The 14385-nt window shown below is 37.3% G+C and overlaps 1 long non-coding RNA gene across 1 annotated transcript in view; it reads left to right on the forward strand.

Moving 5' to 3' along the window:
- The window catches only part of LOC308067042, a 48482-nt gene that overhangs the window by 14486 nt on the left and 19611 nt on the right, over positions 1-14385 (forward strand). The window contains exon 2 of the long non-coding RNA XR_013929421.1: positions 1-14385. This exon is cut by the window's right edge and continues 19611 nt beyond it. This is a non-coding gene — a long non-coding RNA (uncharacterized lncRNA).

Genomic DNA, 14385 nt, shown 5'->3' on the forward strand with positions numbered 1-14385 from the left:
GTACAAGCTCTAGGAAAGAAGTTCCGTGCTTGATCATCAAGGCCACCACATTACACTATGAACAGTGATAATATTTTTGTGAAATGTAAACCACCAGAACCTTGTGCATCTTTTGTTAACTCATTTAACATGTTAAGACCACCTGACACAGTTCAACAGCTGAAGGCACTCAGAACGTCAGTCCTCTTGCTTCCTTCCAGGTAAGACCTCTTAAGTTCTCCAATTCATTGTTTTCCATTATTTTCCTTTCTGAACAAATAGTATTCTTGTTTTTGTGGCTGTCTAATCATCACCAGCCATGCTTCCAAGCTACTGAAAATGTGTGTATGTGTACACTTTACATTGGCCAGAGTTCTGAAAATATTCATAATTTCTGTGGAACTTAATTATCACATTATAGATGGACTTTTTCACAAACCCCAGACAATTAAAAGTAACAATGAAGCCACCCAGCAACTCTGGATTTCTTCCTTAATATCTATCTTGGGGATGCAGACAATGAATGATAGAATAAACTTCTGCAAACTAGTTTAAAATATTTTTTTATAAAAACCTGTCACCAAGGCTGCAGTCTTTATATTTGTTGTTCCATTAAACCTCACTGCACTTAAATGAAATAAAAACCTGGCATACCTTGGGTTCAAACATTTGATACCTTCCAACTAATCATGTGCTTCTTCATTCCTCACATGGGTTCATCAAGAACCAAACCCTTCCTTCAACTCCCTACCTCACTTCTCAGCTTCGTCAGAAGCTAATTGGGATGATCACAACAGGAAATGGCATGAATCTCCAAAGTGACCTTTCTCCTTTTTCTTTTATGAGGGGTTTCAGCTTTCTATCAGATCAATTAGTTAATTGGTCATCATTCCCCTAAACACATCTCACTTACAAAAAAGCCCTCACCTTAAATAAACAGTCACACTCCTTCCTTTCAGGTTGAAGGCTGGAAGCTCATTATAATTGGGTTCTGCTGCTGTTTCTTTGAGCACTCTTATCTGCTGATCAAGCTACACGTAATGCAATCTTCTTCCGCATGAACGAGAATGTTATCAAAATAAACCTTTTTTTGCTGCCCCTCTCCTTCTGTTTTCCTTGCAATAATGCTAAATGAAATAGTAGACTATTAGTAGGCTATTAGTAGACTATTAGACTAATAGTAGAGAATAGTAGAATAGAGCAAGATCGAAAGGGAATTTTATATTCACATGGTATTTTAACTTAAATGTTGTTATTGAATCCTGCATTCAATTACATTGCAGTTGTACTGTTAATGATCCCCTATATAAATATACAATATCATACTAGCAGGGAAGTATAAGGTGGTTATAAAGAGGTCACACTGTTTAAAAAACAGATATGATGTAGCTGAGAGCCTTTTAGAACTGTTCTCCAACCTACTTTTCCCTGCTCTTCCAGATACATTTTGACTTAATCCTCTCCTTTATTACCCTATTTTTTGGTTAGTCAAGATTCCTAGCAACAAAGTAATCTGAAAGAAAATAAGGACTAAATAACTAAATATCCCATGGTTTATGGAGTATTACTGCAGCTGTAATATATGTACTTTATTTAAAGAGGCAGCACACATTTTCATATACTGTTAAATAATTTTTTTTCTTTTTCTGTGTGCATGCTCTTAGGTCTGTTATGCAGGACCAGTCCATAAATTGTGAAAATGACTTTTTCCTAAACATGAACAGGGCAAACACATGAGATTTTTGTGAAACACAAGCATTGCACAAGAGAGTGCCATTTCATGACAATGGGATTGCTCCCAGAAGTCTTCCAGATTTGAAGCTGACCTTTGAGACTGAAAGATAATAGACACCTTAAGAACAGCTGCTCTGATGGGCAAAAAAAGCTCCTGCAAAAAGTATCTGAAAGCTATGACCAACTTTACAAATGAATTTGTTTATTGTAGTGGTCTGCTTTAAAATTAATATCAAGTTTAACGTCTCAGAGTAAGAGACATATGAAATACAAAATGAGGCATTTCCAATGCTTAGGAACTCATTCCCAAGCTCTTTAATAGTAATGATTGAAAATATGTATCCAGAATCTTTTTCATTCATCACTGAAAAAGATCTCTGTCCAAAATCAAATGTGGCAGCTGTTTAGGAGTACATGGCAACACTAAACAAATGTTTAGACAAGGGAATGAAAAATATTATATGAAAAATTATACTTCAGTAAGATTTATTTACAGAAAGCAATGTAGGAAGAATTGTTTTAAATGTTTAACATGTTTTCTAGACATAAGCTTTGGCTCCTGAAAGATACCAGCATTCCAGTGATTACTAATATGATGGACTTAAATGTTTTGCTATATTAATGTTAATAAAGTTGCATCCTTATCAATACCATACAGAGAATTTTTCCTGAACTAAATATATCCTATATATAAGGATTGTTTATAAAGATTCTACACCAATGATTAATGTTTTTCACTATGTTTAGTAAATCAGGTGTGTCATTGTGGTCAAGTGCTCTTTCACCATTAATTTAGGGTACAGAGGGTAAGCAAAAGTTGTAGTGGTCTGCAGCTGTATCAGCAATTATATATGTGGGCATCACAAACAATACCTTTGGAATATCAAAACCCATAGATTTAGAGAAAGAATTGGAACACAATGCTGATTGTTATGATATTTGCGGTTGTATCTCCCAAGGAATGAAAAAAGAAAAGTGTGTGTGTATGGGAAGTTGCTGAATGTTGTGCTTTAGTGTAAAAATATGTGTACTAAGGATCAGGAAGGAACAGTGCTGCTGTTTTTGAACTGAGAAGGTATTTTAGAAATAGGCAGTGTTTGTAGGAGAAGGGTGTCTGTTGTGGGCTAATGACACCTTTATTTTGATGTAGCTAGGTCTAGATTTCTTGAACAATTCAAGACGTGTACTTAATTGCCAATAAAGTATACAGAGTGTTAAGACATCCATACTGTATTGCAAAAAAGGCTGCGAGAGAATGAAAATGTGTTTAAGTAAAGCCTAAAGCAGTGCAGGATGAAGGTTTTAATATAATCAAGTGAGAATTAGAAACCCCGGGGAAGGAATTTGTATGAGTAAACCTCAACACAGCACTACCCTCTTCGTGTTTAGCTATATATGGCTTTCTTTTACTTTTGACAAAGTGAGATGATAAGAACAAAGTCAGGACACAGGTGTCAAAAGTCATTTTTGACATAAGCAAACACAAGTAAATGGTAAGTAGATATTTATGCAGTGGACTCAGACAATAACAAATCATGTATGTAAGATTTTAAGCATTCTAATTGTGTGGTGATATATGATATGATGTTCAAGCAGCCAGAGAAAAGCATTAGGGAGGAGGTGGGACAGAAAGCAAAAGGATGGTTCTAGTAACGTATGTGACAAGTAATAGTCAGTCTTGGCTAACCTCTTCCCTGAGACTGGAAGGACACTCCTGGTGGATCTAGGGGCTTTAGTTCACTGATGCTTGCTGGTGAACATCATATGTTAAGGTATGGAGGATAGCTAAACAGATAACACTGTTACAAAACTTTTGCATATACAACACTAGTTAAGAACCACATTTAACAAAGGGAACCTAACTAAAAACTTCCCACTAATCGTAATTGGAATATAACATCGGTCTGTTTATAAGCATAGAGGCAAGACCCCATCTCTGGGGGAGGGAGATGGATTGACCTTAGTCATGGGGTGGATTACAGTGATGCACTCTCCCCTTTCTCCGGGCTGTTCTATGACCCCAGGAGCTGCTGACTAGTCCTTGGTGCCTTCAGCAATGAGTCAGGCAGTTAAGCAGCCCTTGACTGTACCAGTAACTGTTACTTTGCTCAGGCACAGAAGAGCACTGTCCGTACTGGAGCTCTCGTTGACTGATCAAAGCAAGGAATGAGAATGGACACAACCTGCTGTTCCCCGACAGCCCTGGAAAGCTGCTACCTGGACTGCAGCCTGCGTTGTAACCTGAGTGGAATGGTACCATTGCTCTTGGCATTTTTGAAAAATTATGAACTCAGGTTGCAGCCAGGATGGAATTTACTAACTAAATGGTGACTAAAGCCGATCATCTCACAGCCTTAGAAACAGCAGCCCTCAAGCGAGACCTTTGTGAGCTCTCCTGGGCTGCAGCAGGCACGTGAGCAGCATCTCCCCCTGAGCAGGACACCGCTCCGAGCTCCAAACCACCAAGTCTGCGATACCAGGGGACTGTTGTGGAAAGCTGTGCTGATACGCCAGCTCCTCAAGGCTCAACCCGTCACCCTTTGAGGAATGCAAAAGGCATTAGACAAAGGCATTCACTGAACTCAAGGGGAACTTCTAACAGGTATAACTTTTTCATAAAACGCATTGCAAGCTTGAAGTAATCTAGGTTATTTTTGTCATTTAAAACAAATTGTACTGGTTTGCTGCTAAAATCCTATACATAAAATCTTGAATTGTGAGCAAACCCTTTCTCCCCTTTAGACATAAACCATTGTCCAAGTGTGAACTAGGAATAGACAGCTGCACCTAAACTCTGTGAGTTTAGAAACAAGGGCATCTACTCTAAACCTCATGACTTGACAGAATAGTCTCCTTTATTCTACACCCCACTCTATATCCCTCCCATTAGGCATAAACCATTGACCAAGTCTGAGACTAAGATTGGATCTGGCTGCACCTAAACTCTATTTGAGTACAGAAAGCAAGGGGGGTCCACATTAAATCTTGTGACTCAATGTGTAGATCACCTTTACCCTCTTATGCCCTTGACCTTTATAAACTATGCCCACCTCTATTCTGACTTGATTTCTACTTGATTTGTCTCTGTGCATTTACCCCATGTAATCAGTAATAGAGTGAACCTTGCCATCACATCTTGTGCAGTCACATTATTAAACCTGTTTCATTCAAACCCTTTTGGTGGTGATCTTTAAGTGATCTGACCTAAACCACTCCTTTTGCAACACAGCAGCTTGTTAAAAATGAAAGAAAGAGCTTCTAAATCACTTTTGAAAAGAGATTAAGGAAGGGTCAGATTCTGCAAGCATTAGTCCTGCTGATGAGCACTTAACAGCTGTAAGTTCTATTGTCATGTTGGCCTTAAATAGGATTTCTTGGATGGGTTATGCCTAGTCTATTATACTCTGCCCTAACTGAAGCTTTTTTTTTTTTTTTTTTTTTTTTAACAAAGAATGATCTCTTAGGTCTAAGAACAGTGTTTCCCCTAGTAAGAAGAAAGACAGAATTGCAGATTAGTTCGATAATCAAGAAAACCATGGAAGTTTCCTCAGTGACCTGAATAGACTTTTTCCTCTATGGCACTTTAGGAAAGTCTACCTTATTTTAAATAAGTTTATGTTTGGTATAATACTGAGCTGAATGTTAACATTGTGGATTTTGAATCTGATCTACTTCATAGCATTTGGGTATTTTGGGATGTGGCGATTTGGCTGAAATCCAAATCTGCCCTACAAAGATTTTTATTTTGCCACCTCAAATGCCAGAGCTGTTTCTTTTTTGCTGTTGCTTACTTTGGGGCAGAAGCCCAGGAATGTTTGGCAGGCTAGGGCTCTAAAGAGGGACTGGCCACCCGAAGTTCTGACAAAGTGAGCACAGGTGGTACCGTCTGCAGTTTACAGTAAGGGCAGCATGGTTTTCAGAAAGGAAGAAAAAGTGTCAGGAAGATAATTTTCAGAGGTGGAAACAATTTTAAGAACAATTTTAACCACAGGTTCAAGAACTAGCTGTGATCTCAACAGCTGTTCAGCTGAATCAAATCACCTCAAACTCTAATAAATACCTTGCAAACAGTAACAAGTAAGTAACATTTTTGGTGGGTGCCCATTTGGAATACTCACATATCAACAACCAAAAGATTTTGTGAAGTGCCTGCACTCTAAATACATTTGCCTAGCTAACCTATCACCTTGTTGAGGTGCTGGATGATTGCTTTATAGCAGGTGTGGATGTTTACTTTCCTCTAAGAAATGGTCAGTAACAGACCCGGTAACAGGCCTTTTAAAACTCAAATACGATATAAAATACTGTCCCAAATGTACAATATAAAATGAAGTACTTGGAGATGCAAACTGCTGCAAACAGCTTCTCTAAGAAGTTGGATGACTTGGTCTAACAGTTCTAATTTCCTGTAGGCTTGCCTAAATAAATGAAGAAAAAAATGCTAAAACTCAGTTATTACAGAAAAAAGATCACAGGATCTCCTTGCAGTTTCAAACCCAAAGCGTCTAAATTTATACTTCTGGAGTCAGAATTCCTTGCAGAAATAAATGTGTTGTACTGGGCGAGTCATTCATTGACCAATAGATAAGAAAACCTTACCACCTCAGAAAAATGCTTTTTAATGAGAAATGTATACAAACCCAGCTATGTCTTATTGACCTATCATTTGCTATCCACCAGGGTTGATTTGGACACTTATTGGTTTGGTATAAAGAAAAAAGATGTTTTTCTTGTTTCTAGCTCTAAAATTTGTGAATAACTTTTCCTGAAAGGCTCAGCAATTATTTCAAGAAACTGAAGAAATGTATTTAAGTGTGCAAGTACTTGATCTTGTTTCCAGCAGTGATATTTTCTGATCTTCAGTAGTAAACATAACACAAATATTAGCATCCAGACAATTTTTGTAGTTTTTCATAACTAACAGAAGTGCAGTCCTCTCTAATTGTAATTGGAAACTGAGACAAATTGATAATGTTTTAGCCATAAGTTTGATTAAGCTTGGCTCTTAGTTCTGTGTCTTTAACTACCAGCCTATTTTTTCTCTAATAGAGCAGTAAAATCCAGTACTTGAACGTAAAGGTAATGCTGCAGGAGAAAAGAAATTTTCAAAATCACAAAGATAAATGCACAGAATTAGATGATGAAGAGTAATGTCAGGTTCACTGTGTCACTTTAACTTCCCAAAAGCATTGATAGAAAGAATTAAGTCTTTAGTGGGTTTGTGGTGTTCATGGTGAATGGTTGGATGCTCTTGGGTAAATCATGTTTTTAAAAGGTATGATGTTCTAAGAAAGCTGTCTATAAGCTTTTCATTCTTGCATTAAACTGAGTCCTAAACCTACTGATTGCAAAACCCAAATATATCCAAGAGGGGTGGAAATTAGAACATTTTTTCAGTTCATCGTGCAAATATATCAATATTATACATTGTGCACATATATACACACATAGTTTATTTATATGATGTATCAATAAGCTTTTTTTTTTTTTTTTTTCCAATGAAAAATGCTGCAATCAATGTTTGGGGAGGAAAGTGTAATCAAACTGCAGAACCACAAAGTCTTCTGAGAAAACCTGTTGCCTTATGGTGATGTGGTGATATTATTTACATCTTATAAACACAGTCACTGATTTGTAGCTCCTGTCAGGGATCCTTAGTGTTATCTTGCTGCTCATCCTGTCATACATGAATGCCTACCTTTGAACCCTGCTTCTGGGTGGTTGAGCCCCCTCCTGGAATTTATGCTGTTTGTTTTGAACCTTTCATGGAAGAGAAAAAGGCTGACATATACTCAGTCAAGCATAATATGAAGACCTAAGCTGAAAGCAAGCTGGTTTCACTTATGCCTTTTTCCCCCAATACGATGGTAAAACCATCACATCTTCTGTTCCATTGTCTATAGCATTGGTGCATGTGTACTGACATCCACCAATTTTAAAAGCATAGCTCTTTATTTGATGCAATTGATTTTCCATCTCAACAGACTATATTGAGCTGCCATTTGACCAGTGTCTAAGTAAAAGAGTGAGCAGGTGAAGGGAAGTATAGAAACAACAATATTGATCAGCTAAAGAGAGACAGAACATTTTTAAGAGCATAAAAACATAAACATCCTTTCCATCAGTGACTGCATAATTTATGAACATCATCCTGTCAGACCAGGCACTGTTTGCATCTGGTTTTCTGTCAGATTCACCCGAAATCTGTCTCATATTATATTTGACTGTGACAACAGTAGTACTGCATAAAGTTCACCACTGCATAAAACTCACACACAGACACAAAAAGTTATCACTGGGCAAGTACAAGGTTCAGTTGTACCTGTGCTTGACTAGTTTCTCTGTTTGTTTTTTTTTTTTTTTTTAACTGTCTTCTCACAACATTTTTTTTTTTATGGCTTTAGGCTTTGTAAATATTTTTTTTAGCAAATTAAGGTGTTTCACCAAATGATTTTCACAAGGTTAACTTGTTTTAATGCAGCCTTCAACCTTTGTCACATGACAGTTCAGTAAAAAGTGCCCCAGGTTTCAAGCAGCCTGGTTTTCAAACTTTATATTTGTGACTTACTCAGGTCTGTCTTTGTGAGTATCTACTTTGTTCTAGGGATTGCTATAAATCAAAGCAGTCCCATCCGGCTGGCTTATCTCAGCAACTCTGAATTTCAAAAATCAGTAAAATAGGTCATCCACTACGCTGAGGCACCAGTGAGCTCAATTCACACCAGTATCTTCTGGGATGAAATTCTAGTCCAGGATCCACGCTCTGCCCAGTTCTTAGTTTTCCAGAGTAGACTTGGTAACTCCTGGTGGATAGTTTAGTCCTGTGAGACCTGGGAAAGTGAAAGAGAACTGTATTGTCAGCTACTGCAGAAGCATCAGAAGATCTCATGGCACGGGGAGTGGGGTATTGGTGTACTATAGTTTAGTCAGAGAATCCTCTTGAAAATCACAGAAGCTGTCAGTTCAGATGGAGCAATATGCAGGTTAGGGGTTTCCTGGCCTAGAATATGTGTCTATATCACTTTGGTTTTATACATTTTTGTTGGAACCATTAGTGTTTCTCCTCTGACATCTTGCATTGTGGTCATAGACTTGAGATGGATCTGCTTCCATCTTTTCCTTCGGTGAGCATGCTAAAAAGATCAAAATTACTTTGAATATCAAAACTAGTTTTTTGGGGCATACAAAGAAGGAACTTTTTAAAGAGGATATGCAGTAATATTGTGTCCAGCAGATATTTAGAAAAAAAAAATAATTTGAAAACCATGATGCCCTGTGTCCTTTTCTACAGGGTCATATGTTTACGATGCATCACTGGGTTTCTTTATTGCAATAGGATCTACCGTTGTGGGTTGACGTGACCCAACATCTCCTGGAGTGGAGAAAGCAGTGCTGTATTGCTCACCACCTTTGGGTCCAAGCAAGAAGTCTCTGCTGCAAAAGGTGCATTGCTGGAGGAGGTTCCAGAGCAAAAGAAAGACCTTTATATTTCCCAAAAAATGTTTTGCCTTATCTGGCCTGTGCTAAAAGTTGATTGATCACACTCCATTCAACAAGAACTTTGCACACTTTAGAATTATTTTATATGGAACTATAATTATAATTTGTGATTAATTCTACCTAGACTGGAAAGCTGCATGATCTTCTACCAAAAGTTGTTTAAAGTAACTGCATCACATGCATTTATAGTGTGATTTGACAAATGTGAAGGCTGAGGGTGGAAAAAAGGGGTAGGAAGAAGAAATGTAGGCTAAGAACTCTCTGCTGTTTGAAGGGTATCTGAAGAGACTGCATGGGAGTAATGAGAACCATTTCTTTTCTGAGAGACAATCCTGATGAGCACTAAATACATTCAAATCCAGTTATCTGCAGATATCTTGGCAAGGGCTGATTTTTTCTATCCTACTAAAAGCAGTAACACATTTGTATTCAGTATACAGGCGATCCTCAGATCATCCTTGCAACGTACAGGGGGAAAGAAAGAGAGGAAATTTTGAGAAATTATACATGTAATTTTTCTCCATATTCCTTTTTCTACGCAAAAGATGTAAAAGAGGGGAAAGGTGCAGTTTCTTAATTTTCAATGAGTGTCTGAAAAAAATTAAACTATTCTAGCTGTGACACTACAATTTTCTAATTTGCACAATTTGACCTTTGGGAACCCTAGAGCTGAAAAAGCATGAACTGTAATTGATGCTGTTCTGTCACTCCACCACACTGACTGCTGTGGTGTTTTAAGCGGGCAAGCATATCTATGCTATTTCTGACTTTTGTTTTGCCAAGACAACCTCCTGACCACATAAAAATAACTCATTCTAACATTTGTTAGCAAATCTCCTTCAAAATATTGCTGAAACCCTTATAGTGTACATTTAAGCTGTCTTAGAATTTCTCTACTTGTTCCAAAAGTTGCAGCATATCCTCTTATTTTAGTTTAATTTTGCTTTCAGGAAGGACACTGTTTATCTGAATGCTTTGAACACCAGGGTGTTCAATTACTCAAAGTTGGATGTATCTGGTAAATTCATGAGAAACTATTCTGTGGCTTGCTTCTAAACAGTGAAAAACACTCCTACCATGGGAGACAATTCAGCTGTAAGGCTTGTGTACCTAAAAATAGTAAAAAGGAAATTCTCATATACTGTAAATATTCGTTTATTGAAATGATCTTTAAAAAAATCTGGAATAGGTGCACTATGATTAATTATTCTATGTCATAAAGGACTACTCCTTGAATCTTCTGTAAGGTCATTATCAGTTTAATCAGTTTGCATTGCTAAAGACCTCAAAAGACCTTACTTTGTAGAATAATTTTGGAAAATAAAAATGAAAACATATGATCTATTCTAAAATAAGTCTATGTGGATGTAATTTTTTTTTTCTTCTCACTGTGAATTACAAATATATCCCATACTGCTGCAACATTTTAATAACAATGTTATCATTTTGCCTAGACAAGAAAAACCCAGAGATTTATGCTAATGACAGCAATTATGTATGAAATAAGCATATGTCAACAATATGTAGTCTTTGGTTTCACTGGGATACATGTGAGGAAAACAGTGGGTTTACTATGAACTTATAGTGATGTACTCATCAGAAGTTTGACTACATTTTTCAAAGCTGTTCAGCATATGTGTTTATTTTCCCAGCCTTCTTGAGAAAATTCTGTCCATGGCAAATTATGGTTAAGAATAATTCACTAGGATAATACACTTACCAGGTCTCATAAATGATTGGTCCTACTGAGTATTTAAAGATTGAGGTTTCTGTCTGGGCCAGTGCATGAGGGACCTTCAGAACAGTTGTAACTTGGCTTGAGAGCCAAGACAGAGATAAGGCTGTAACCGAATTACCTCGTCATCATACTAGGACATGCAAGTTGGATCTTCTCCATCGGTATAATTCTTGCAACCATTGCCAGCTCCAAGTGACATGGTAAGTATGGAGAAAATCACAGGACTGATAAATTAGCCCCTGCTCTCTGTTCTACTTCCCCTCCCCCCCCCACCCCCCCCCACCCCCCAGTCTGCATTTTTCTGGAAACCTAATTTTCTCTCCCACCATACAGTTATTATCACATGGCCAAAATACACATAGCTGCTCTAACATGAGGAGTTCATTTTAGTGTTTTCACAGAAGAAGGTATGCTTGTTAGATCAAATATTCACATATCTGAATGACTGAAGGTGTAACAAAGAGGGACCAATATGGTTGTAGACAAGTTTCATGTGTTAGAGGTGGTAGGATTTGTTCTGGCCCCAAAAGTTAAACAATACTGCTTGCAGGTCATCACAGGGAGAAATATACATTTATGGGTAGCCTACAAACACAGAGATGTACTTCTTAGCCTAGTTAATATGACAGTTGCAGCCAGCAGATGTTTCAGGTGAACTATGGCAGGACATGGCTGATTTACTATCAAAAGAATTATTTACTGCTGTAAGTACCTTTCTTTTCTGAGCAGAATATACAAGCATTTAAGGTAAGAGTTTCCAAAGGTTGCTGCCCCATAGGCCATATAGGAAAAAGCATGTGAAATTAACCTTAAATTCACTCGTAACAAGTTATATATATTTTTTTTTTACCTTGCAGAAAATGTATAAAATCTTCCACAACTCAACAGTGACTGCGTATCTGTTTCTCCCCTCACCTTCACAGTTCAGTTTTTAGCCATAGTTAAAATGGCTACAATGTTAACGTTTTTCTATCCAGTTTTTAAAACTAAAATACAGCCACAAAAGTTTTGTGAAAAAAGAAAAGAAACTGTTTCTTAACCTATAATCGATTTAATTTTCTGAAGAATAATATCTCAAGGTAGAGCATGACAATAATAATGAATATTTTCTCACGTTGCTGCTGCTCTGTGCTCATTAGTCTTCAATGTCTTTTAAACTATAAATATTTTTAAATAGAGTGCTTACAAGAAGGACAAGTCTTCATCAAGTACCTACACTGTTTTCAGGTAGGAAGGGCCAATTTATGTGGTTTGTTTAATTTTCTTCATGGGAAAGCCTTATCTGTTCATTGTATCTGTCTTCACCACTTAAATTATTTTCTCTTACTGTCTTAAGGGTACTTATCTTCACTAATCTACAGAACTAAAGTTAACATCCGTGTTTCATATGTGCAGAACCAAAATGGAGATAATAATTGGCTTCCCAAGCTCACACAGACTTTGGGCAGAATTGCCCAAGTCCAAGACTAATCCTATATTCACCATAAGTGTTCTGATCTTTGTCAAAGCATTGAACCTAGGGGAGCTCATAGCCGGACAGTATGTCAAAGGGCAAAGAACAGCATGTCCAGGCTGGACAAGGCGAGGCTGATAAATTCTGTATTACCAACATCTGAAATATTTAAGACTATTCTTCAGTTACACCATGAGTTTGAAATCAGTACAATGAGGAATGTATGTTGTAGCTCCCACTGGATCAAACTACTTTTGTAAGCTTCATGAAATTTTAGCTGTTGAAATCTGTGTAAAGACCTAGATTGTATGGAATAATTTGGGAGCCTGCAGTAATCCAACCTTGGGAGTACAGAGGAACAGATAAAGAAGATAAAGGGCTGTGACCTATTGATCAGAGTGGCATTACAATGGTTTCAGTTTTTATAACATAGATGTCATGAAAGAAATATTAAAATTCAAAAGAACGTGATGCTTCTAGAGTTCCATTTTATTAACCCAAAAGAAACAGTCTTATAAAAAAACTATTGCTTTTCCTCTGAGAAGAAGGAAAAATCTCAGTTTAGCCACAAAAAGTATGCAAAACTCACAATCATGTAAGAAAGGGGCTTAAAGAAAACACAGCCATAGCAAATATCCACTACTTTCATACTGCTCATCCGCCAGAGCTTCTGACAAGGCTGACAAAAGCAGTTTTAAACCCTCAGAGACACTTTTTCTTTAAATACGTGTATGACGCTGTATCCATGGACCAAGCAACTAATCAGGGTGGCAGATAGTTGTTATTTTGATGACTTCCCTTTAAATATTTTTATATTGGATAAGGAAAAGTCTCAGCTGTAACTGAGAATGATTAAATCACAGTTCTATACCTGGTGTTACGTCATGACTGGACCACTGGGGTGAAGGAATGACAAGAAGATCACAGGCAATCCCAAAGATGCAAATAATCCAAAAGCCACAAAAGTGAAAAGCTTGAAAATAGACTTTTCTGCTACCCCTTCCACTGCCTACCCTTGTCCTTTTTTCCCCGGTCACCTTGCACTACTAAATAAAGAGCTCCGTCTGAACGGGTTCCTTCTTAAACAAATCTGTAAAACCCTTTGCACAAACCTGCATACTTCATTTTCCCTTCCCTTACAGTCCACACCTTAATTATGCAGAGAAGCATGCAAGATGGAAAAGTATATCTTGGAATTATTCTTGAATAAAAAAAATATATCTGGAAAAGAAAGTTCCTTAAGCAATTTCTGTGTTTTACTTAGAGACCTCTCATCTTACTTTTTCTCACACAGACAATTTTTTTACTACAAACCCAGTAAGACAAAGATAAACTGGATTCCACTATGGTTCTTTCATCATTAACAAAACAATAATTTGCATTCTAACTGCAAGTACTTTATTATTCATGACCAATCAGAAGGAACACTAACAATTTTCAAAACCTCAATTAAATTTCAAAGCTCATGATGTGAAGGGAATGGGGGGTGTGTGGGTGTAACCCCCTTGATTTTTCCCTAAAATACATGAGCAAATTTGATAGCACAGACAGAAAGAACCCCCACTGGGGCATTTTATGAAGCATTTTTCCTGATTCTTTTGTGCTGTCAGTCTCTGGATTAGAGAAATAACCTTACTGCCCTCTACCAGAAACACATAGCAGATCAAAGCTTAATTAAAAGTTAACTTTTAATGGCAACTTCAAGAAATGCAATTGCAAGCTGTATAGTCTTAGTAGGCATGATTTCTTATCAGATATTCCTCACGATTTGCAACATACATCACATGTAGATTGGAATATATGCATCTATAAACATTTCTTTGTCTTTGAAGGGACAAATGTCTAACCCAGTTTCTCTCTGGGATTTCCATTGACTGATGTGATACCTTTAGCAGGGGCAAAACTGGTCAACCTGAAAGATCCCTGCTGAACTCAGTCAACAGGCTGAACATGACCTTGGCAGCTGTTTCTGCTTTCAAGG

The sequence above is a fragment of the Falco punctatus genome, assembly GCF_963210335.1.
Source record: "Falco punctatus genome assembly, chromosome: 7".
In the NCBI taxonomy this organism is placed as follows: domain Eukaryota; kingdom Metazoa; phylum Chordata; class Aves; order Falconiformes; family Falconidae; genus Falco; species Falco punctatus.